Source organism: Thermobia domestica, chromosome 14 (genome assembly GCF_964235325.1).
Source record: "Thermobia domestica chromosome 14, izTheDome1.hap1.1, whole genome shotgun sequence".
Lineage (NCBI taxonomy): Eukaryota > Metazoa > Arthropoda > Insecta > Zygentoma > Lepismatidae > Thermobia > Thermobia domestica.
In genome coordinates, this window is record NC_137467.1 from 85787267 (window position 1) to 85810899 (window position 23633).

Below are 23633 nucleotides of genomic sequence, written 5' to 3' on the forward strand. Positions count from 1 at the left end.
GAAATGTACCAAGAGGCCCCATCACGGCGAAATTAAAATACCGCTAACTTTACAGTAATTATGTGATATCTTCAAATAGATAAAAGTTAATCGGAAAGTGGAACAAGAGCTCGCTAGACAATATTATTTTACGAGATACCGTTATCACGACTTATTTATCTTCTTTCAATTTCCAGTCATTTATAAAATCAGCATTTATTTTCGCTTTTCTAAATGGCTGCAAACGGAAAACTACTAGGTGACTCGTGATAACGGTACTTCATGCAAAATAATATTGTCTAGCGCGCTCTTGTTCCACGTTCGATTCTCTTTTATATGTTTGAAGATATCAAAAAAGTACTGTAAAATTAGCGGTGTGTTAATTTCGCAGTGATTAGGCCACTTAATGACTACTGAGAAATAAAAATTTTCTCTGGAATTTTAAATTTGTTTTATTAGTTCTAAGATTTTTTAAAAAAAGATACTATAATTTTAAACGTCATTCTTTTGTAAGTTATAGGTCAACAAAATCCGGACCTGATAGATATCATATCTGTTGCTTTCCATTTTCTTAACCTCAGTAAAAGAATGTTGATATTCAATTATAACCAGTAACCGATCACGAATTAATACTCATAAAAGGCCAAGATGTCAAAAGAAAGATGAAACCTGATGCAATGCTGCGAAAGGTCGAGGTCGCTCTTTCACCGAACATTCCAGTTTTCATTTCTATTTTTTAAGATCTAGCTAGTATTTCAAGTGAAGAAGTAAATAAAGTTAAATTTTAATAATTCATTAGTTTACTTCTATAAATTGGCATAGAATTCCAAGGTTATATTTGATTTCATATCGCCTATCTAGGCTAAACCAGCAGCATTAAGACAGTTCTTGCAATAGGTAACATTTAAATCAATATATAACACGCACATATTATGTACAGTGTGAAAAAAAGAAAACCATATATTTTATACAGTGTGTATACAGCTGCTATGATCTTTAGTCGATAACTGTGTAACCATCTTTTTCGGTTAGTAATGTTACCACTTCGTTCAATGTTATTGTAATAAGAAGTTTATACATGAGCAGACCAATGTTATAAGGTAGTGTGCAATGCTTTATTAAATCAATGGAAGAATAACCAGTGACTCCAATAATAATGTGATAGATAAATACGTAGTGTTGTGTATATTATCAAGCGGAATATACTGCAGGTTTTATTTTCTATATCCATTCACTCATCTGTACTCTTTTTCCATCTAATAAAGTTTTTCCTTATTTTCTTTCACTAAAGACATTACAAAAGGGCATTATCATCATCATAGGTATTCTACTACTATTGGTAGATCGTTTTCCACAACTGATAAGCTTCCACGGACATAATATTCAGCTAAACTTTCGGCTTTAGTACCATCCATGTAGCCTCTTTCGCCCCTCCCTTTTCTTCTACCGCCATACTTTGTAACACGTCCTTCAGGATAGAATTATTTCTAAGTCTACGTTCCAACCAGTTTCTCTTCCTCTTTAAACTTACATCTAAAACTGTTCTTTTCCTCACACTATTTATAAACCCTTCTCATTCGTTTTCTGTTCGACCCAACCAATTCTCGACATTCTTCTCTAGCCCACATTTGGAAGGCTTCTAGTATTTTTTTTTTCATAACTGTCGCAATGTCCATGTTTCTGGCCCATAGAGTATAATATAAAGCCAAAAAGTCTCTTCAAAGAGAATAAATTAGGTCAAATACTTCCAAATTTGAATACTTGCCAATTTTTATCGATAGAAGGAAACTAGATGGACCATCTAAACTTTCTGACGTACACTCATGTCCAAAATTATTGTCGCATGTCTATAAATATGTTGTTGTAGGAATATAATTTGATAACGAATTCGTCCGGTATTTCTTATAATATTAGTATGTGTATAATCGGCAAAGACATGTATGTGGCAAATTTCATGTGAAAAGAGCAGTAAATAAGGACAATAAAACAAAAATAAATCTATCTTACCCATTTAGCAACATTTTGTTTTACTCTTTCTAATTTTCGTATTTATAACACTTTTCCTATGAAATTGACCACAAATATACATTTCCCGGTTATGCACATAATATTAGTATTAAAAGTATCCTGCAAAATCATTATAAAATTATATTATTACACGAAGACAGTTATAGATATGCGACAATCATTTTGGACATGAGTGTACATATCCCAATCATATACTACCAAAACAAATTTTTCGTTTCGATAATTTCATATGCGTGGCGGCTATTTTTTAATATAGCCGAAATCTTAGTTTACTTGCAAACATGAAATCATCTCATTCCGTCATCAAAGCCCCAAAGCCTAATACAAATAAGCAGAGAACAGCTCATGTAAAACTTTGCTAGCGAAATGTACATCAGCCCTTCACTAAAGGTTTCATACATAATATTATATCTACACTTTATCATTAAAGATAAGGAAAAATTCATCCACGGTTATTTCTTGCATAATTAAAAATCAAATATAACATGAGATGGTACCTGTTACTTTCGACCTCTACAGACGTGTGTTGAATTTGAAAAAAAAAAAAACACTGCTAATCTAGTGATATTACTTAACCTTTTGATTCTTATACGTCGCTGAAAATGGAGCAACATTAGAAACGTTTTTATGTTGCTATTCAAATCAATTTTTTTTTAAATCATACATACACATCGAGTATATGTTTGTTGTAATTTATTTCCGAAAGTATCCAACTTAAATATGACACGACTAGAATTTCAAATTCTTGAATTTAAAAATAATAACTAAGTTAATATAGAAGTCACACTTTCACGAAATACTTTTGATCGAGTAAGGAAAAGAATCTTATCTACATAACTAATGTATTTCATACATTGACTCAAGATCTGGGCCCAATTCCTGGTGGGAGCACATATGGTTCGGATTTCACGTAAAGCTACATTTCGCCTTGCTGCCGAAAGCGACGATAAACTCCAACTCAACCATTATATATGACTAATGGAATATAAACATGGAGATTTCCTAATTTGTTTTCACTTTAAATTAATTTTATAAAACTAATCCACCTTAAATTTTGTATATGAACAATAACATAAAAGAAAAATAGGGAGTAGGGAATCAGTCATGGCTGGCACTCATTCTCCTGTATATTATTGTTATTCAGTTGCAGAACTGAATAAATAATTAAACAAACAGAAAGCACACACTTAATTTGAACAGTCATTAATTTAAACACATATACGAACGTTCTTCTTCCCTCTGAATAACATGCCCGAAGGCACATTATAAGTTCATATCCCTAGCATTGCTCCCTTCAGGATCACTAACGCAAGCTAAGAAAGTATTGGTAAGATGGTCACTTTCTTTTTCATGGAGTTCACAAGGATATACAGCATGAAAAGTTTTGGAAGTTTAAGTGGAGAATTAGGATTACAGCTACTATGAATACAAGGATATATGGTACACGGAAATTAAGGAATTGAAGAGGAGAATTAGGATTAGAGATCCTACAAATTCATAAAGATACATCTAACACTGGAAATTATGGAGTTTGAGTGGAGAATTAATTGGACAGTACTATAAATACGCAAGGATACATGAAACAGTAGAAATTTAAGGTATTTAAGTGGAGAATTAGGATTAGAGACCCTACGAATACACAAAGATATATGGAACGTTGGAAATTATGGAGTTTAAGTGGATAATTAGTATTAGATATACTGTACTATGAATACACAAAGATACATGGAACAGTAGAAATTTATGGAATTAAGTAAAGAATTAGAATTAGAGACCCTAAAAGTACACAATGATACACGGGACACTGGAAATTATGGAGTTGAGTGAAGAGTTAATATTAGATACACAATACTATGAATACACAAGGATACATCAAACAATAAAAAATTATGGAATTAACTAAAGAATTAGTAGTAGTAAATTCTACGAATACACATAGATATATGCAACAAGGAAACTTTAAAGGATTTAAGTGAAGAATTAGGATTATAGATACTATGAATACATAAGGATACATGGAAAAGTAGAAATTTACGGAATTAAGTAAATAATTAGAATCCGAGATCCTACAAATACACAAAGATACATAGAACACTGGAAATTATGGAATTTAAGTGGAGTATTTGTATTAGATATACAGTAGTATGAATATACAACGATACATATAACAGTAGAAATTTATGGAATTTAAATGGATTAGACGTATTATGAATACACAAATATGTATGGATCAAGGGAAATTTAAGGAATCTAAGTAACGAATTAGGATTGAAAACATACTATGAATACACAAGGATATATGGAACACTGAAAATTAGGAAGTGGTGAAAAGGATTAGAGACGCCATAAGCACAAGTACTAAGAATTAGTTCCAAAACATGCAATGCACATATGTCAAATATTACTCCCTCGATTTAAAACATTCTAACTTTTTATAATATCGAGAAGTCATATCCTTGACAGAGATCAATGATGGCGTTCGATTCCCGGCGGGAGCTCACGTGGTGCGGATTCCACATTAAACTGTAAGCCCACGTCTCATATAGCCTTTGCTGAAAGGAACGCTAATCTGAAAATCAAATCCGAGATAAATGATATAAAAATTTGAATATAAAAATGTATTCTTTTAGACGGTTATTCCTTTAATTAGTATCAGAAAGCATGCATTCCTGGTAAAGTTGCAATCCCTAGACCACTACAAGGATTATTATCATTGGATTAAAAATCTCTACGAGGGCAAGTCAAGAAAGACTTGGACTGATTTTTTTCCCGGCAGTTCTGTTAACGCTGGAGCTTCATAGTTTGGCATACAAGTAGGGTGGGTCTTGCTGTGCATATATATAAAATGTTGTTAAGAAATCATTGCATGTTTGGTAACCACGACTTTTTATTGCAGGTGATGTTCTGCGCCGCTTCTAGAAGTCGCCTGTAGAAGAAATGGAGTCATTACGAGATGAACAATTTGCGTCTATACGGTTCTGCTATCGCCTGGGGAAAAGTGCAACAGAAACTCTAGGAATGTTGAGAGCAGCCTACAAAGATGACGCTCTGCCACGAAGTACCGTGTTCTGGTGGTTCAAAGAGTTTAAAGAGGGCCGAATGACAATCACGAAAGCTGGTGGACCAGGTGTATCAGCGTCAGCTGTTACTGAGGTGAACATTAACACGGCAGCAGTCATTGTTAGAGAAGATCGCCGCATCAGTATCGACGATCTGGCAGCCGCACTACGCATATCTCATGGCAGTGCCTTCAAAATTTTGCATGACCACCTCCACATGAGCCGAGTGTGTGCGCGATGGATTCCGCGACTCCTGACACCAGAGCAGTAGGCCGTTCGAGTGGAGACTTGCAGGGAGCTGTTGCAAAGGTTTGAGGATGGTGGAGACCCCTACCGCACCGTGCAACTTTTTTCTATTCCCTGCCCTAAAATCCAGACTGCGTGGACGCCGCTTCTCCGATAATTCCGAGGTTCTGAAGGCATCGGAGGCGGTTTTGAAGGACCTCTCAAAGAATGGCCTGCGACACGTGTTTGAGGACTGGAAGACTCGAATGAAAAAGTGCATTCAAATGGGCGGGGACTACTTTGAAAAGGATCATGTGCCTGTTGCTGAGTAATAATAAATTGCCTAGAAAAAAAAATCAGTCCAAGTCTTTCTTGACTAGCCCTCGTATATATACACGTGCTTAAGACACAAATATTGGAGGCATTGACTGAATCACTCTTGACAACAAATTTCCTTAAACTCGTAATATTTGGAAAATGGGAAAGTGATAGAATACAGACTCGTATACATGAACTGTAACTTGCCTCAATATATATATAACAAATTTTATTTTAGCATGCAACCAGGAAATACATACTTTCGATATTGTTTTCTCACCTTTTCTAAATTACATTAATATTATTATTACATACAATGGAAAAAGAGGTGTTGATAACAGTGTCTTCTTCAATTCCTTACGAAATTCTTACCAACACTTCCCTTCTATTTGCTCAAGGGCAACTGTACTATATTTCCTATAACAAAAGAACTTCCTGTTTCTCACTATTAAAGGCACGCTATAAAAGAATACGAAATTATTGTATAACAAACCGTTGAATTCTTTCTCTCTTCATACTCTTAATTTAATGATGACCCAGAATAAAACCTTTAAGTTTTTCTTAAACGAGGAAATGACATTCTTTTAATGTTTGCATAATCGTTAAAATAAAAGGTGTTAAGTGGTGGATAAATGCTTTCATTTTGTCTGCCGCGTCTTAAAAGAATTAGGAAAGAAAAAGTGGCTGTATTTCATGGCTGAAGTATATGTTAGAAAATACCTAAAACGATTTGAGATTTGGAATACCTTGAATTCCAGCTATGAATTTACAGTTTCTTTTCTTTAACCAGTGTCAAATTACTGCCTCTCATAAAGCTTAAATTCTTTAAATGTAGTGTTGAATTTATCTTACCGAGTAGTTTAATTTACTTTTACGGGATTTATTAAATTACACTAGTTAACAAAGGTTTTGTTACATAAAAGGAAATACCTGTTCTTAAAGGAACTTTTTGCGCTGAATTCGAATATGCACTCGGTTTTTCTCCATCACGTACGATTTTCCCTAACAGAGGGATTTTCGGGAAAATCCCTCAAAAATTTCCCTTTTCGTTTATTTTACACCCCAAGATCTTGTCCCCTTGCATATACTAACATAGAAATTATACCTAAGTATACTTTGATTCATATTTAACAAACCCTTCAAGTTTCGTAATAATCGCTTTATTCTTTCTAGAGAAATAAATATGTTTGTATGTATATTGTGTGTACTGTTTATTGCACCTTATAGTAATGCTTTCAGATCTCTTAAGTTGAGGTAAAACGTTTTGCTTTATTACCACAAACACATATATAAAATATAATACAATATAATTTACAAGTGTGACAATTTACAATAAACAATAATACAAATGTACCAAAAGGTCATGAAAAGACAATCAAAACTATCACAATATATGAAACTTCCATTGGGTTACAAAAACGTACACTACTTCCTTCTTTTGTAAGAAATGTTGCATTCTCTAACAAGACCCCAACAATAGTCCCCCATCATTGAAGGATCCCATCGTCCCTGGTACCTTTTCTCCATTGCCATTATATCTTGGTGGAATCTTTCCCCCTGTTCGTCGCTGAGAGCACCTAGGTTAGCAGGAAAGAAGCTGAGGTGGGAGTGCAAAAAGTGGATTTTTAAAGACATCCTACAACCCAACTCTTTGTATTTCTGTATCATGTCCTGTACGATTTCTGTGTAACTCTCAGCTTTGTTATTGCCCAGAAAGTTGCGCACAACACACTTAAATGCTGTCCAGGCAGCTAGCTCAGCACTGTTTAACTTGCTGTCAAAGCTATCATCAAGCATTAATTTCCTAATTTGGGGACCAATAAACACTCCCGCTGAAATCTTAGCATCACTCAGGTTAGGGAACTTATCTCGCAAATACTTGAAACCTTCACCAGATGAGTCCATGGCTTTGACAAAGTTTTTCATAAGTCCTAACTTGATATGAAGTGGCGGTAGTAATATCTTATTAGGATCTACCAAAGGAGCGTATTTGACGTTGCATTCTCCAGGTACGTAATTCACTCTAGGTTCCCATTCCTTCACTTCATAATGTTTGTCATCAGCTCGGCTATCCCATAAACATAAAAAAACATTGGTACTTCGTGTAACCGCACTGCAGTCCTAATAAAATACCAACTACCTTGAGATCACAACATATTTGCACACAAGGGTCCTTGTAATTTATAAGATTTAGCAAAGTTGACATGGTGTCATATGATTCCTTAATCTTCACTGAGTGCGCAAGTGGTATAGAAGGTTTTTTATTTCCATTATGTAAAAGGACAGCTTTAAGGCTGACCTTTGATGCGTCGATAAATAACCTCCATTCTTCTGGAACGTAAGGAATTCCTAGCTCCGCCATCAACCCATTTATATCCGTACATACGCACACATTATCTTGCATTGAGAAATAGCTTGAAAATTGAACATGCCTTTTCCTGTACACTGATATGTTCGTTTCTGCATCCAATAAGTTCCACTGCAGGAGCCTTCATCCCAGAAGTTCCGCCTCTTGTTTTGTCAGGTGCAAATCACGGATTAGGTCATTAAGTTCACATTGCCGGATGAAATGTGGCTCGCGAACACAGTCAGGGATGAACGTTGGATCCTTGGATGTACATGTTGATGTCGATGGTTCATCAAGGTCATGATCATCATCAGAGTCTTTTGGCCATATCTCTTCCCAGTTGGTAGGGGTCTCGGGAAGTGGAAGTTCATCCCCGTGCGGAATAGGTCTAATTGCGGATTTAACGTTGGGATAACTTATTGTGTATTTGCTTTTTTTAGAATGTCCCTTAACTACTGTGAGACAAAAATAACAATCATCCAGATGGTTGGTGGGTTCTCTCCACACCATTGGTACAGCAAATTTCATGAACCTCCGTTTCCCTTTGGCCCATGCAAGTAAAGTGACGTAGCACGACGCACAAATTATGTTGGGTGCCCAAGTTTTGTCCTGATCTCCCACACGACATCCGAAATATATATAATATGCTAGTTTCACCGATGGCGTAATGGATCTACACTGTCCTTTTTAAAAGCAAATCGTTTTTACCCCAACTCAGGAGATCTGAAAGCATTACTATCAGGTGCAATAAACAGTGCACACAGTATACATACAAATATATTTATTTCTCTAGAAAGAACAAAGCGATTTTTACGAAACTTTTAGGGTTTATTAAATATAAATCAAGGTATACTTAGGTATAATTTCTATGTTACTATATGTAAGGGGACAGGAGCTAGGGGAATAAAATATCTGAAAAAGGGAAATTTTTGAGGGAATTTCCCGAAGATCCCTCTGTTACGGGAAAACTGTACGTGATGGAGAGAAACCGAGTGCATATTCGAATTCAGCGCAAAAAGTTCCTTTAAGATCAGGTGATTTTTCTCATGTAACAAACAAAAAGTTTAAATTTGTTAACTAGTGTTATTATCACACGGTTCAACTAAACTTAAAAATCAAGTTGTATTTATTCTAAACGCGATGTTCATTTTCCTTTTAGCTCGATTGGTTAACTGATTGCAGTTTAATACCCCTTTCCAGCATTAAGGCTATTATGAGACAGAACTTTTAGCTCGATTGGTTAGCTGATTGCACTTTACCTAGGTAAAGCCTCTTTCCAGCATCAAGGCTATATGAAATCCCTATTTTAGCTCGATTGCTTCGCTGATTGTACTTTAATGTCCCTTTCCAGGACCGAGGCTATATGATACAATTTTTAGCTCGATTGTTTAGCTGATTGTACTTTAATTTCCCTTTCCAGCACCGAGGCTATATGAGACAGAATTTTTAGCTCAATTAGGTCGGTCGGATAGAGTTTAGCGTCCCTTTCAGCAGCGAAGCTATATGAGACGTAGACATTCAGCGTGGGAACCAAATCACATAAATCCTCACCAGAAATCAAACCTAGGTTTCCACAGCAAAGACGCGTATGAATGTTTAGCTCGATTTTACTATCAGATTCAAGTATAATGTTAATGCGGTTCACTTTGTTAATATAAAATTTAACTTATTCTTATCCGTGGAATGCACTAATCTATATACATAAAAATGAAAATCACTATGATTGTGACTTCGTATCACTTGAACTACCCGACCTATCTCGATCAGATTTTCCACATAGATGAGGTTCGGGTTTGGGATGATTTTTATAATTTTTCTTTGACGGCATAACGTAGGGTTGGGGGAGACTGGAGATATATAAAAATAAATAAAACTTAACTCTTGAACCACGAGGCCAATCTCGATTTTAAAAAAAAAATCAACATAGATGAAGTTCGAGCCTGAAATGGTTATAATCATTTCACTTTGACGGTGCAACTTAGGGCAGAGGAGGGGGAGATATTTAAAAATGACCGAAAATGGCCTATATTAGTGTTGAATCCATAGTTTTCGGGGTCACTGAGATTAACAGTGACACTTTCGATGCCGTTTAAATCCAAATTCACCTCTTTATGTCCAAAATGAAACGTATTCTTCCGTGCCAAGAACATGTATTTTGCTAGTTCTTAATATGGGGAAATAAAATGAAATCTTGGATATGCCCTCTAGGCTCAAGGAGATGAATGATTAATGAAAGTGAATGATTAATGCGATACGAACGTAGAATGAAACAAGAGAACCAACAAAGTTGTCCCTACAAATGCATTGCTTTGAATCAAACCTTAAGACTACTCACACCAGAGGGAAACACTACCAGTGACTCACTGTCTCTCATTTTCACAAGAGTTGAATTAATATTTGACATGATATCAACTTACTTTTGGTTTGGGCTAGGGTTTGGAGTTTTCTTAACATAATGTTTAATTATTATATTATTATTATTGACGACACGTTTTGTTAATTTTTATCAGAGGGCCTAACCACAAGTTTCAATTACTGTTCACGGAAATTCACTGTTGTTTAGTGAATTTTAATATGGACTTTATCTAATTTTTGACAACTATAAATCAAATGAAATTTTCTAAAATTTAATATGTTTGTCGGAAAAATAATAAAACTATACTAGTGAGCAAAACTTAAGGACGAAAGTAAGTTTCACATGCTGTGTCACTCCCAAACGGCACTTTTCTACAGAGCCAATAACTCACAGTGAAAGCACTGTGACTCATGATGATCTTCCTAACATTACAGATAGATTTTAATGATCCTTAAAAGGCTCTCTGATCACCATTAACAGATGCACGCTCTGGAAATTGCTCAAATACTGCTCATAAGATTGATAATGAATTGTTCTGGTATGAAATTCCATTACTTTATTAGCATTGTTGACAGATATAACTGCTGGATGGTCCTTAGTGCATCTGGACGTACTGCAAGATGTCTCCTCATATCATCCTAAACGTGCTTGATGGGATTAAAGTCGAGGAAACAGATTGACCAATCCAAGGCATGTCAAACACAATGTTTATATTACAGGTCGAGCCATAACTAATGATTTTAAAGCAGTCATTGAAAATGAATGTGCCCAAATACCAATTGCAACGATTAGGAACGTTTAGGGTTCCATCCGCCAGCTGTGTCTGGACCACAATAACCAACAATTTGAAGAGTTCCTATAAATGGCTGGTTTCTACATTTGTTCACATTACATTTGAATTTTGGCACTTTTCTGTATCACAATAATTATTAGTGTTACAGTAATTCAAAGAGTGTATACATTTCATTGGGACACACTGCATATTTCCCATATGTAGCACTGTATATTTCCCATATGCAGCATCGTCCACCCTAGAATGTTCGATCCAATTTATCTGAATTATATATATACTTGGTGGCAAACGCATCGTGGATGTTTTGTGTTATGTAAACTTTTGGATCAAAAGATCCAATATATTTCAATCAAAAATTTTCTTGCACACCTTATATCTGGAGAACTACATATAGTGTAGCCAAACCCAAAACTATCACTTAACTCAGTACGATGTGCTTATTCCGTAGAAAATACGAAAATTCGTTCAAATATTGTGGCCCCTAATCCAAGATCCGATATATTTCAATCAAAACTTTTCTTGTACTTACGCCTTATATCTGGAGAACTACATATAGACTAACCAAACCCATACTATCACTTAACTCAGTATGATGTGCTTGTTCCGTAGGAAATACGAAAACTCGACTTAGATCCGTTCAAAAATTTTGTGACCCCTGATCCAAACACTAATTATTGACAAAGACCGCAATCTTTTGATCACTTTTTTTTTTTTTTGGATCATTTCTAAAATTCTTGTTTCATTATTCGTCTGTTTGCTCATCTTTTTGTGTACCATAAGGGCCAATACTGGGTGCACTTTCGTTAGAAATACTTGTATAATGCAACTTATATAGAAATTCTATTATACAATACTGATGTACCACTTTATGATCCACTTATTTTGATACCCTCGTTTGTTCTATTACAATGCATCGTTCTTCCTTCTGAGATATATAGCGTGTGTGTCAGTAGTATTCTGGCATTCCAAAGTGCATGTCCATTGTTTAAAAAAAATGACATTACATAACTTTTGCATTTAAGTATATTCTTCTTTTCTCCTTTAATTTCATAGAAAAAGAACTTTCAAAATTCCTTTGTTTATTTTGTTCTGAAAAATATTACAAGACCATTAATCAAGCTTACAACAAAAGAAAAAAAATAATATATGTATACGTCCGGAAGTAATGTGATACGGAAGTATCCATGATGTCATTTTTTTCTTTAATCTTGAAATAATAGAATTAAAGAAAGACCTAAACTAACAAACAACGTTCTCACAATACACTCTCACCAAACTTCACACAAAACATGACAGTCAGAAGGTGAGAATAAACAGAAACATATTCAGGGATGTTCTCTCTCTTATACACAATATTTCTGCGTTCAGCTTTAATGTTAAAAAAAAAAAAATCTTCACAATATTTGAGAAAAAGACTAGAAAATAACTAAATACAAGAAAAATGAGAAAGGTATGTTTCTTTTTTTCTCATTCCACAGAAAACTTATTTTCCCTCAATTACCATTATGTCTCGTAGTTTTATTGTTATTTTATTATAATAACAGTAATAAAGTAATGACAACATATAATAATAATACGTGAATATACAGAATAAAAAGGTGCGTTATATACACACACACTGTGTTAATATTTTTTAAACAAAGAATATCGGTTCTTCTTGCAAAAGAATCATTAATATAACGTATTATGGCTTCCAAGATATAACAATACAGACATGTTTAACTAAGGAGTATGATACCTTGACTATTACGGTTATTGTTATAACGAAAAGCTACCGTAATAATTGATTCCAGGATAATTGGGGAAAATAATGAATGTAAAACAAGTTATCGGATTCGGTGGCGGGAGTGGAAGAGATACCATCCCCTAGTATGGTGCGAGGGAGAGAAAGGGAAATAAGTGGAAATTTCACACTCAACACCTCACACAAATACACACACACACACCCATAAATATTCTACACATTTTTATTATACTGATTTTTTTTTTCACTTTCGTCAAATTTTCTAACCCCATCTGGCACTCTTTTCCCCGCTGGAACTCCTCGATTTTGACAATTATAGATCCCTATTGTGACAATTTTCTCAGTTACTCGATTTTGACCTTTTCTACACCCAGTGCTGACTTCATCGATTTGTATTTCTACTTTCTTTCAATTACTTACGTACATACAGTACATAATTCAGGCAATACGACTTGAAAATCGGCTAATAAATACAATAGCAACGTCCACCCATTGTAAAATATTTACATTTCGTTAAACAAATAATTCTGGTTTTACATTCGTAATTCGATAACGTATTTTTAGCACATTTGACCTGAAGGCTGGTGCACCTAATTAATTAGCACCATTAATGATAAAGAAGACACGTTATCACTGACAAGAATTTTTCAAATTAAAATTAAATTCGATTTTAATTAAATTTTCCATTATTACTTTTTTACGACATATTGAAGTTTAATTTATGTTAAATGTGTTATGTAAAAATTGAAGGTTCGTATTCTTTAGTCACATTTGTTGTTATACTGAAACCTCTGCACGCTAGCGACATCGCTTGCTGTCAGGTAGGAGACAGCACAGCTACTGACAAGTTTTAACCTGACTATAAATTACTAGGAACGTGACTGATTGACTGATGTGTTTTGTTTTTTGAATATAAGATTACAAACTTTTAATTTCACTCACGCTGCTTGTTGTTCATCGAATAAAAACGAAGTACTACCTAGAGGACGGAGAGACGAGCTAATGGCAATCCTGGTTGCATGCGTAATGGGTTACATCTTAGAGGGCAATTATTTGAATTTGGAACGCAACAATTGGAATTTTGGGGAACTTTTTAAACTATAAATTTAAATCGATAAACCTGACTATTGAACTATAAATACTTACAAACCTGACTGATATTTGAACTATAAATGCTTACAAGTTATTTTGCCTACTTCTATAAATTCTGTAGAATGAAATATAAATACATAAATTCTTACAAGTTATTTTCAATAATTTTATGACTTATGTAGAATCAAAAGTAAATAAATCAATTATTATAAGTAATCTTGACTAGTACTATAAGTTCAGCAGAATCAAAGATAAATTATTACAATTTATTTTGAGTATCTGTATAAATTCTATAAAATCAAAGATAAATAAATAAATTATTGCAACTATACTGTTTTGTTCTTGTTCCATTGTTGTCTTCTATAGAAATCAAATTGATCTATTATTCAAAAGGCCAAAAGCATGGGAAAGTAAACGGCCAACAGCAGAAGGTAAATGATGCATACCTTTAAATCTTTTAGGCGAAACAACACGAAGGAAACTCCATTTGCAATTCAAATGAAAATTCTCAAGGTTAATCAATGATCAGAGTGTATTGCACGGCAATTTGTGCAGCGCACGAATTTCTCTTCAACCTTCTTCCGATGTATTTACTAATAAGTTCTACTTTCACGAATTAAATCTAAAATATCTGCACATACACGAAATCATGCACAACATTCTTTTTACATTGTTTCTTACGAGACTTCTTTATCGTTCTTATTCACTGAATCATATTAATGAAAATTATTCATTTTCTGTACAAAATTGCCAATATCTTTTCTTTAAAAAAAATCTGCAAATAGTTGGCATTAATATTGGAATTCTAATCGATTTTCTCTTTATATAACATGTTGCGTGAGCTCATGCATTCGATTCCCAGTGACAGTACAGATCTTATGTGGCAACGTAGCATCATGAGGCAAATCAGGAGCTACTTGGAATAAAAGATAATGAATTTTAGTATAGAAACCAGACACAGGCATTTGGAGCCGATAAACTGACCACCATTCAACCAATTCAACATGTAACATGTGATTGTCCATATAACTGTTACAGCTCACAAATAATAATAAACTGGTAGATAGTAAAGAGGATCACACACTAGAAGTTTCGAAAGTCAACGACACCTGTAAGGGCGTTAACGGATTGACTTCATGAACTCGCCGATATAAACAGTTATTCGTTACGATAAAGATTAACTCGAGTAACGAATTCCGCTGAGATAATTACTCTGAGCTATCTACTGAAAAAACAGAATTCAAAAATTCGGTTTTGTTCAAGTGTTATTGTGTGGAGAACTGCCGTTACTCGTTAAGATGTTAAGGAATTCACTTCATTAAAAAAAAATAGCCGAGATATTCGCTATAGCTATCTACTGCGGAAAACAGGACTTAAAAATTTACTTTTACTCAAAAAGTCATCACGTGAACTAACGGACGGGTGTAAAGTCATTGTTATCCGGACAAACTCAGCCGAGATAAACACTGTAGCTATCGATTGCAAGAAATAGAATTCAAAAATTCGTTATCCTGTGGACTAAAGGACGGACATATGTCGCCGTTACTCGTTAAGATGTTAACGGATCGATTCCATTAATAACTTTACCGAGGTAATCACTCTAGCTATCTATTGCAAAAAACAACAAATTTAAAAATTCGCTATACTTCGAGAGTTATTGAGTGGACTAATGGCCGGATGTGAGTCGCCGTTACCCATTAAGATATTAATGGATTCACCTCATTAACGAATTCCGTTCAAGCGCTATAGTGTGGAATAACGGACGTACGGACGTACTAATATTACAATATTACAAATCCCACTTGCGTAATCGTAATTAAGATATTGCATAATACTCTGGAGTGTGAACGCGTAAAACGGAAAGAAAAAGAGCCATTTACAGCTTTAGAATTTGAAACAGGTACGAAATACTTGAGCAGGATGTGAAGATTCGCTTCCCGTTGGTTTAGTGGCTCGGGCACATAGTCCTGGCTTCCATTCTTAGTGGAAAAGCACTGAACGCATTACGATGGTTCGAATTCCACGTTGAAATTGTAGGTCCATGTCTTATATAAAACTGCTTACGCGGAACACTGAATTTCAGTACAGTAATAACAATATGTTAAAAATCAGAAGACTTCAAAGTAATACTTCCTTCATGCTGGCAATTAATGCGCAGAGGATCTCTGGTTCGAGTTTCTAGTTGACAAGAACGCGTTGAGAGATTTTTTTTAGGAAGTCTTCCCTTCATTCATTCCATTTTCACTTCACTAACTTGTCAGTCATCCACCTCTATTTTTCTCTATTTTCTTTTGCCTCAAGAACATTATCCTGGAACATACATAGAACTACAGATTTTACAAATGCTCCTGGAAGTTTATTGATATCTTATTTTTGAATTTTTATAGTTAATATTTCTTATTCGTCTATATTGTCCAATGTGAGTTTAATTATTCGAATATTTTAACCAATTATAACAGCTCTGGGTATTTATCTTTACTGTATTTGGCTTTATATTTATCTCCCTGAAAGACTGTCCCGTTTCCGTCCTCAGAGTTTTTTACACAAAGGAGTAAAATATACAGTCAAACCTTTCTTTGGTTTCAAGGATGTAATCATATGAAACTCAACGTTTTGAGGATAATAACACTTGAACATAAAAGAAACAAAGGTTTCTCGTTGTATGTGGTTAGCGTACGAGCTTTCGGCTTGTAATTCCCAGGTTCTGTTCTCGGTGGCAGCAAATGTGGTTTGGACCCCATGCTAAACACAGATTCCCGTTTCAATAGCCTCGGTGCTGAAAAGGATATTAAATTCCAATTCAACTGACCAATAAAACAATGAAAATAATCACATATGAAAAGGGAATAGGTAATATTTAATACAGCAATTCTAAACTAGAATATCTCAAAAGTTACGGAAGTATATGCATAAACTAGTACAACTGCTCGTTCTTCGTACGGACCAGTCACAGAGTTTTGGGGGGCCAAGTCATTAAAAATTCTCTTACAAATATTTAAATTGTGTTTCTTGTATTAATAAGAGCCTTTTGTATTGAGATCTGAAGGGGCCACGAAAAGTTTAGGGGGCAAGGCCCCCTATCTCTCCTCTGTTTGCGGGTTTGGTACGGGCTGAACAGTATGTAATGTGCAACACAGTAGATTACTGTAGGTTGTTAAATTTGAGGAACTTCTGAAATATTCTAGATTTTTGAACCTCCAAAACGTATAACCCTCCCAAGTTTCTATCTAGTAGAAATTGAAAAAAAAAAAATCGTCTGTGATTAGATCTGGTAAAGATTTATCTATGTATAAAAGTTAATGAATCAAGAGAGGAGTGGAGTGCACCCACGGAAGTCCACCGGGTCCAGACCCCTCAAGAAACTTTCTAACTCAACATACATTTGTACACTTTCTTAATAAAACTATACTTGTTTAATAGTTAAATGATCGATATAGCATGAACAATTGATCTTACACTTACTTCATCTGTACTCTTTCTCTTATAAAAGAGCATTCTACTTCTATCATTTTTCCCCCTGAAAATATAGGTAGAAGTATTTTACAATTACCTAAGTTATCGTCTTTTCGGGCGCAGAATAATACCCGTTCAATACTATTTATATGTAGTGGTTTGTAGTATTGGATTCCCGCTCCAAAATTTGGACCCCTTCCAACATAAATTTCTGAGTCCGCACCTGGATCAAGATAAGTCTTTTCTATGTGAAAGTCTGCCCGTCGTTGCCGCGTCGTAATTCAAAACATGGATAAAAAAAGAAAAAAAAGAAAGCACGGCCTTTCCTGGTTTTAATTGAAAGATTGGATAAAAGCGATTAACAAGAGTGTCCTTAAAGAACTTCTCCACAACCATTTCCTTCTTGGGATATTATGCCCTGTTGTTATGTAAGCGAGCATAACATAAATACAATGGGGGTTGCATACTGCAAGAAGTTCTTAGAAATGACCCAAGATGACTCGCCCTACCTGAAAATTGAAAAATGGTTTCGTACGCGATTATTATAGATCTGATGAAGATCCAAATTTGGAGGCTCCTTTGTATGCGAAAACCTGATAAAACACAATTATATATATATGATCATAAAATATAATCGATTTCCTTATGCGGATTTCGTTACTAATATAATAAATTGCAATTTGAATATGCCCATGAAGCTTCCATCAGTACAGTTGCATTAAGCATGTCGTTTACATTGAACTACTGAGCCATTCACCTACAAAAAAAAGTCCTGAGAAATATAATGAAAAGTACTTATTTATCAATACAGTAGCATTAATTTACATTATAATGAACTACTGAGCCATTATCCACAAAATAAATAAATAAATAAATAAAGCCAGAGAAATATAATGAAAACCGTTTAGAAATCACGCTAAATCGAAGCTCTTATCCACATTAGCTGTTTTCACTCCTGATAAGTCTTAACAATACACGAATATATCACGAAATCCTTTTAAAAGTATATTTCTTATATATAAACACGTATGTACAGTCATCATCGTTTTCAATCATTATAAACTTATGTATGTACGAGGGTACGTCAAAAATTATCCGCAATTTCGACATAACTCTTCTTACATTGTTCATACTGACTTATGTCCTCGTTTATTTTATTGTTATGCTGTTGTGGTTATGCTATGAAAGTTTGATCCTAATCCCTTCATTTATATTACTTTTGTTGCAGATAGATCATGGCCGTTCCATTAGAAGTTTGCTCCAAAGAGGAACAACGAGAGTGATCCGGTTTTTGTGATCGGAAGATGTATCAGAGGCCGCAATCCATCAAAGACTTTCGGTACAGTACGGGAATATGTCTTGCCGTAACGGAATGTCTACGAATGGAGTGAAAATTCAAAAATGGTCGCACAAGTGTTACGCACGAGGACAAATTATGACAACATTAAACGTGTACGTGACATGATTTTGTTAGACAGACCCAGTGGTGCCCACCCCCCCTTATGTCCATGACGCACCCCCCCCAATTGTCTATCCGTAGGTGTTCTTCCATGAAAAAATCTTCTTTTCGATTAATTTTACCCCCCCCCCATCAAACATATTTATATAGATTTTTAACCCCCCCTAATATTTCAATGACGCAGTTTGCGTCATAGCCCCCCCTTGTGGGCACCCCTGGACAGACCAGTGACTATCGATGAAGTAGCACATCGTCTGGAAATTAGTCATGATTCCTGATACATCTTTGGACCCCAAAAACCGAATCGCTGCTCGTTGTTCCTTTTTGGTGCAAACTTCTAATGGTGCAGCCATTGATCTATGTGCAACAAAAGGAAGACAAATGGAGGAATTAAAATCCAATTTTCATAGCATGACCACAACAGCATAACAATGAAATAAACGAGGACATAAGTCAGTATGAAGAACGTATGAAGAGTTATATCAAAATTGCGGATAACTTTATGCTTGCTCTAGTACAATTGTCAATTACAGTAGAGCGTCGATTATCCGAAGTAATTGGGGGACATGGGTGTTCAGAAAACTGGTTTGTTCGGATAATCGAACTATACATGTTTATTTGCCATGCGCGGAGCGGCACGCCTCAACTCTAAGCTGGCGCAGCTGTTGCTGTGAACAGCTTTGATACTGCCGCTACTTCTACAGCCAGTGCCAAACCGACAGAAGTGTGCTGATTGTTGAAATACAGCGACTGGCGGCTTGGCCGGTCAGCAGCGCTTTATGAAGGCCCCATTAGAAGGAATGTTCCGCCAGCGGTGGCTCAGTGCGGCGACTACTGTGGGAAACTTGGTTTGGGAGTGAGGGGGATGATGGACGGTAGGGTGGGAGAGTAACAGGTGCGAGCGAGTACACAGTTCGGTTAAGCGGTCGTTCGGTTGACCGACGTTCGGATAATCGACGCTCTACTATATTACGTTTCTTTGTGTGTGTATCTTTTCGCTTATGAAAAAAAAAGTAATTGAATTCCTTCTCAATTTAGTTAACAACAAGAATTTATTCTGAAACCTTGAGACAAACAGAAGAAATGGGAAATTAAAAAAAAAAAAAAACTTTCACTGTCAAATAAAGAAAACTAAATACATGAGAAAAAGTTAATGTTTTCATATTTCACTCAATAAGTTAAGATCTCCATTTTTATATTTTCTTCCATTTCTTCTCTCGTGTTGTGTGCATTCGAGTGTGTCAGGTATTCGTATGTATATTCCCACCGATACAGAGAGAAAAGAGAACATGATCTAATATTTGTATTGTTTTAGCTTTAGTTAATATTGAATTTAATACCAGTAATGTACAGTAGCATGTACTTTTACTATATATGTACTGGATGAATGTAACTTTCTCTTACGGATGTTCTGAAAAGAAGTTAAACTTTGTGTGACATCTTCAATATTATTATTATTATTATTATTATTATTATTATTATTATTATTATTATTATTATTATTATTATTATTATTATTATTATTATTATTATTTATGCAGGTAGAAAAGTTATCATTCTTAATAGATTGAATTGGTGATTGGAACAATAAACCAATTTTTTTTCAATCTGCTCAATGCTTCTTATACAGTATTATATAGTCAATTTTTAACGTTCACAAAACAAGACCTTTATTACTCATATGGTATATGATACTTTAGAATAAACTCTATGCGTATTTAATGTAATTTTCTACAGCTACAATATAATTTTCTACTTAGAGCTGAATGAATATGTTTCATTTTGAACATAAAGATTGAATTTGGATTTAAACGGCATCGGAAGTGTCGCTATTCGTCTCAAGACCCCGAAAACTATGGATTCGACACTAATATCGGTCATTTTCGATCAATTATATATATATATATATATATATATATATATATATATATATATATATATATATATATATATATATATATATATATATATCTTCTACCTCTCCCTCCTCTAAGTTGCACCTTCAAAATGAAATGATAAAAACCATCCCAGGCCTGAACCTCATCTATGTGACAAATTTGTTCCGAGATCGGTCTCGTGGTACAAGAGTTATCAAATTTTATTCATATATATATATATAGCGTGTTAATGAACTATACCGACAAACTGAAAGAGGTGATTCGTTATATCAAAATAAGATAAAAAGTTCATATGGACCTATGGTGAAAAGTTCATAATTTCAGAGCTAGGGCTGTCCAAAATCGCGAAAAAGCTATATTTCGACAGACCCTATTTCACATTCGAGAAACTATAAATGGTGCTAGTTATCAGCGTGAAAGGAGTCAGGCATACAGAATCCAAAAATACATTTTTCATCGATGTTCAATGGGTGTACAGAGTATTCCCTGCAGGATGTAATTCCCAGACATGCCATCAACCGAATTTTCCGATGTGCTCTAACTTTATGGTTTGTACAAAGTAGGCAAATAATAAGCTTTGACAGCAGTGAACACGGAATTCGTTGGCGGGATGTCGGAAGTGTTAAGGACTGTCAGCAGCACAGTCTCTCGTATTCGGGAAAAGGCGTACTGCAATGTTTTCTTTCACGCTTATAAATGGAAAAAATGTGAAATATACCGTGACGAAATACATCCCAACACACGTTATTCCGAACACAAAAAGTCGTACAGTTGCCGGTTCCTAACACTTCCGACTTTTCTCCGAAGCATTAGGTGCCATTGTTGTCAAAGCTTACCTCTTGCCTAATTTGGACCCACCTTGAAATCAGGTGAATCTGAAAACACTGTTGAGAGCACATCTGAGAATAGCACCTTGTGGAGAATACCCTGCACACCCATTGAACATTGATGAAATATGCATTTTTGGATTGCGTATGCGTGACTTCTCTTCGCTGATAAGGATCACCACCGACAATTTCTAGAATTCGAAATAGAGCCTGTTGAAGTTTAGCTTTTTCGCGATTTTCGACAGCCCTAGCTCTGAAACTATGCACTTTTACCCATAGGTCCATATGAACTTTTCTGTTATTTTGATATGAGGAATCACCTCTTACAGTTTGTCGGTATAGTTCATTAACACTATTCTGTATATATATATATATCCTATAGGCTTAAATATGAACCATTAAATGGTTTGAATATACAGTAAAGCCACGATTAGCCGTGGAATTGGGTGGCAAGGGCACCGCGGATAGCGAAAATCGCCAATAACCCAAAAATTATGACTAAAAATGAGATGCAAAAACGAAAAATATATATATATTTCAGCTTAAAAACTATGTTTTATTATACTGAAATAAAACTTTTGAAATGCCTTTGCTCTATGTTTAAATTAACAACACAAAGAATACCAAGCCAAAATCAATACTGTACTGTAAACCTGTCAGTAATTATACACCTTCGCACCTTTTGTATTTCCCCGGTGTAGAGGGCCGATGCCCTTCTACATCATCTGCATATCAAAATGCAGATGAGGGGCACATTTGCATATGTATATGTAAATATGATATTTTGTGGAATAATTATTTGCTTAGTATTTGCCTATGCAGTGCATATTTATTTGATATTATAAGTAATGAAGTGTGAAACACCTAGCATAGTACGTAAATATTAATACAATATTGTATTATATTGGATTTATTTCATTGTGTTTTATTCCATTTATAGGACTTATATAATGTATTAATGTGTTGCATATAATTACTTCGTTGTTGCATTATGCATAACTAACAGGGGATGATGGAAGATAATGAATAAAAAGCAGAGATGAAGAATTAATTAAATAAAAATGAGAAGATTCTATAAGAATCATACAGATTTTCAGAACGCTGGAAGATAGCTAGAGCTAAGAGAAGTTTTTTTTTTTTTTTCCCGACTGACTGTCGCCTGTACTACAGGATGGGAGGTCTATCTCAACTCACCACGGAAAGAAATACCCAGAATAGAAACTAAATAAGTATCTTATACCCAGGAAGTAGCCTATAGTCTTCCTTTGGTGAATCTACACTGGGTTTGATACAATGTGTTGGAACACGGAGTTCGTATTGTTTAAAATGCCATAAACTTTTTCGCTTCTACATGTGAAAATTTTGGTTTCTATAGGTGTGAGTTCCGATGTCCCGAAGTTCAGCGTCTCTTCCTCCCCCCCTGTTTACCAAAAACCAGTAACCTGGCTAGCGAGCCTCTTGCTTGGTTCCCACCATGCAACACTAATTTGAAATTTTGTACTTTAATTTGACTTATTTTCTGTGTTTATTATTAATATTTACGTACTAAGCTATACTCGTTCTTGGAAAGACCGTATAAAATTCTGTTAATTTTAACAACGTGTTTCCCTTATCGAACAAGACACTTAGATCTTGTATTTGTGAAAATATATAATTAACAAAGATGCTTCCTTCAATCTCTCTCCAAGCAAGCATGTCTGCATTAGTGAGCAGACGGTTTGAACGGCGGCCACAGAAATTGGGTATGCCGCTGCTTCTGAGGGAGATGACAGTCAATAAATTGTATAAATATGTAATCTTTGTATGTTTAACGTTATTTTAATGTATAATGTCATATGTTTCTATACTTTATTTGTTTGTAACTAGCAAAGGAAAACAAAAGTAGGCGGAAATCTGTCATAGTTTCTGCTGTGAGCAAAAGCTTCCGTGTTGTCCGCTATCAGGAGTGGGGGCAGCATGTATCAGCCAAGAAAGGTGAAGTTGGATACGAATGGTGGCTGAAGAAGGGCATTGACACAGGAGACCACCCGCAATATTCGCCGCAAGGCATGAACC

At 35.0% G+C, this 23633-nt stretch overlaps 1 protein-coding gene across 1 annotated transcript in view; it reads right to left on the minus strand.

Moving 5' to 3' along the window:
- LOC145670248 (uncharacterized) overlaps nt 1-23633 on the minus strand; it is a 276166-nt gene that overhangs the window by 86831 nt on the left and 165702 nt on the right. The window lies entirely within an intron of this gene.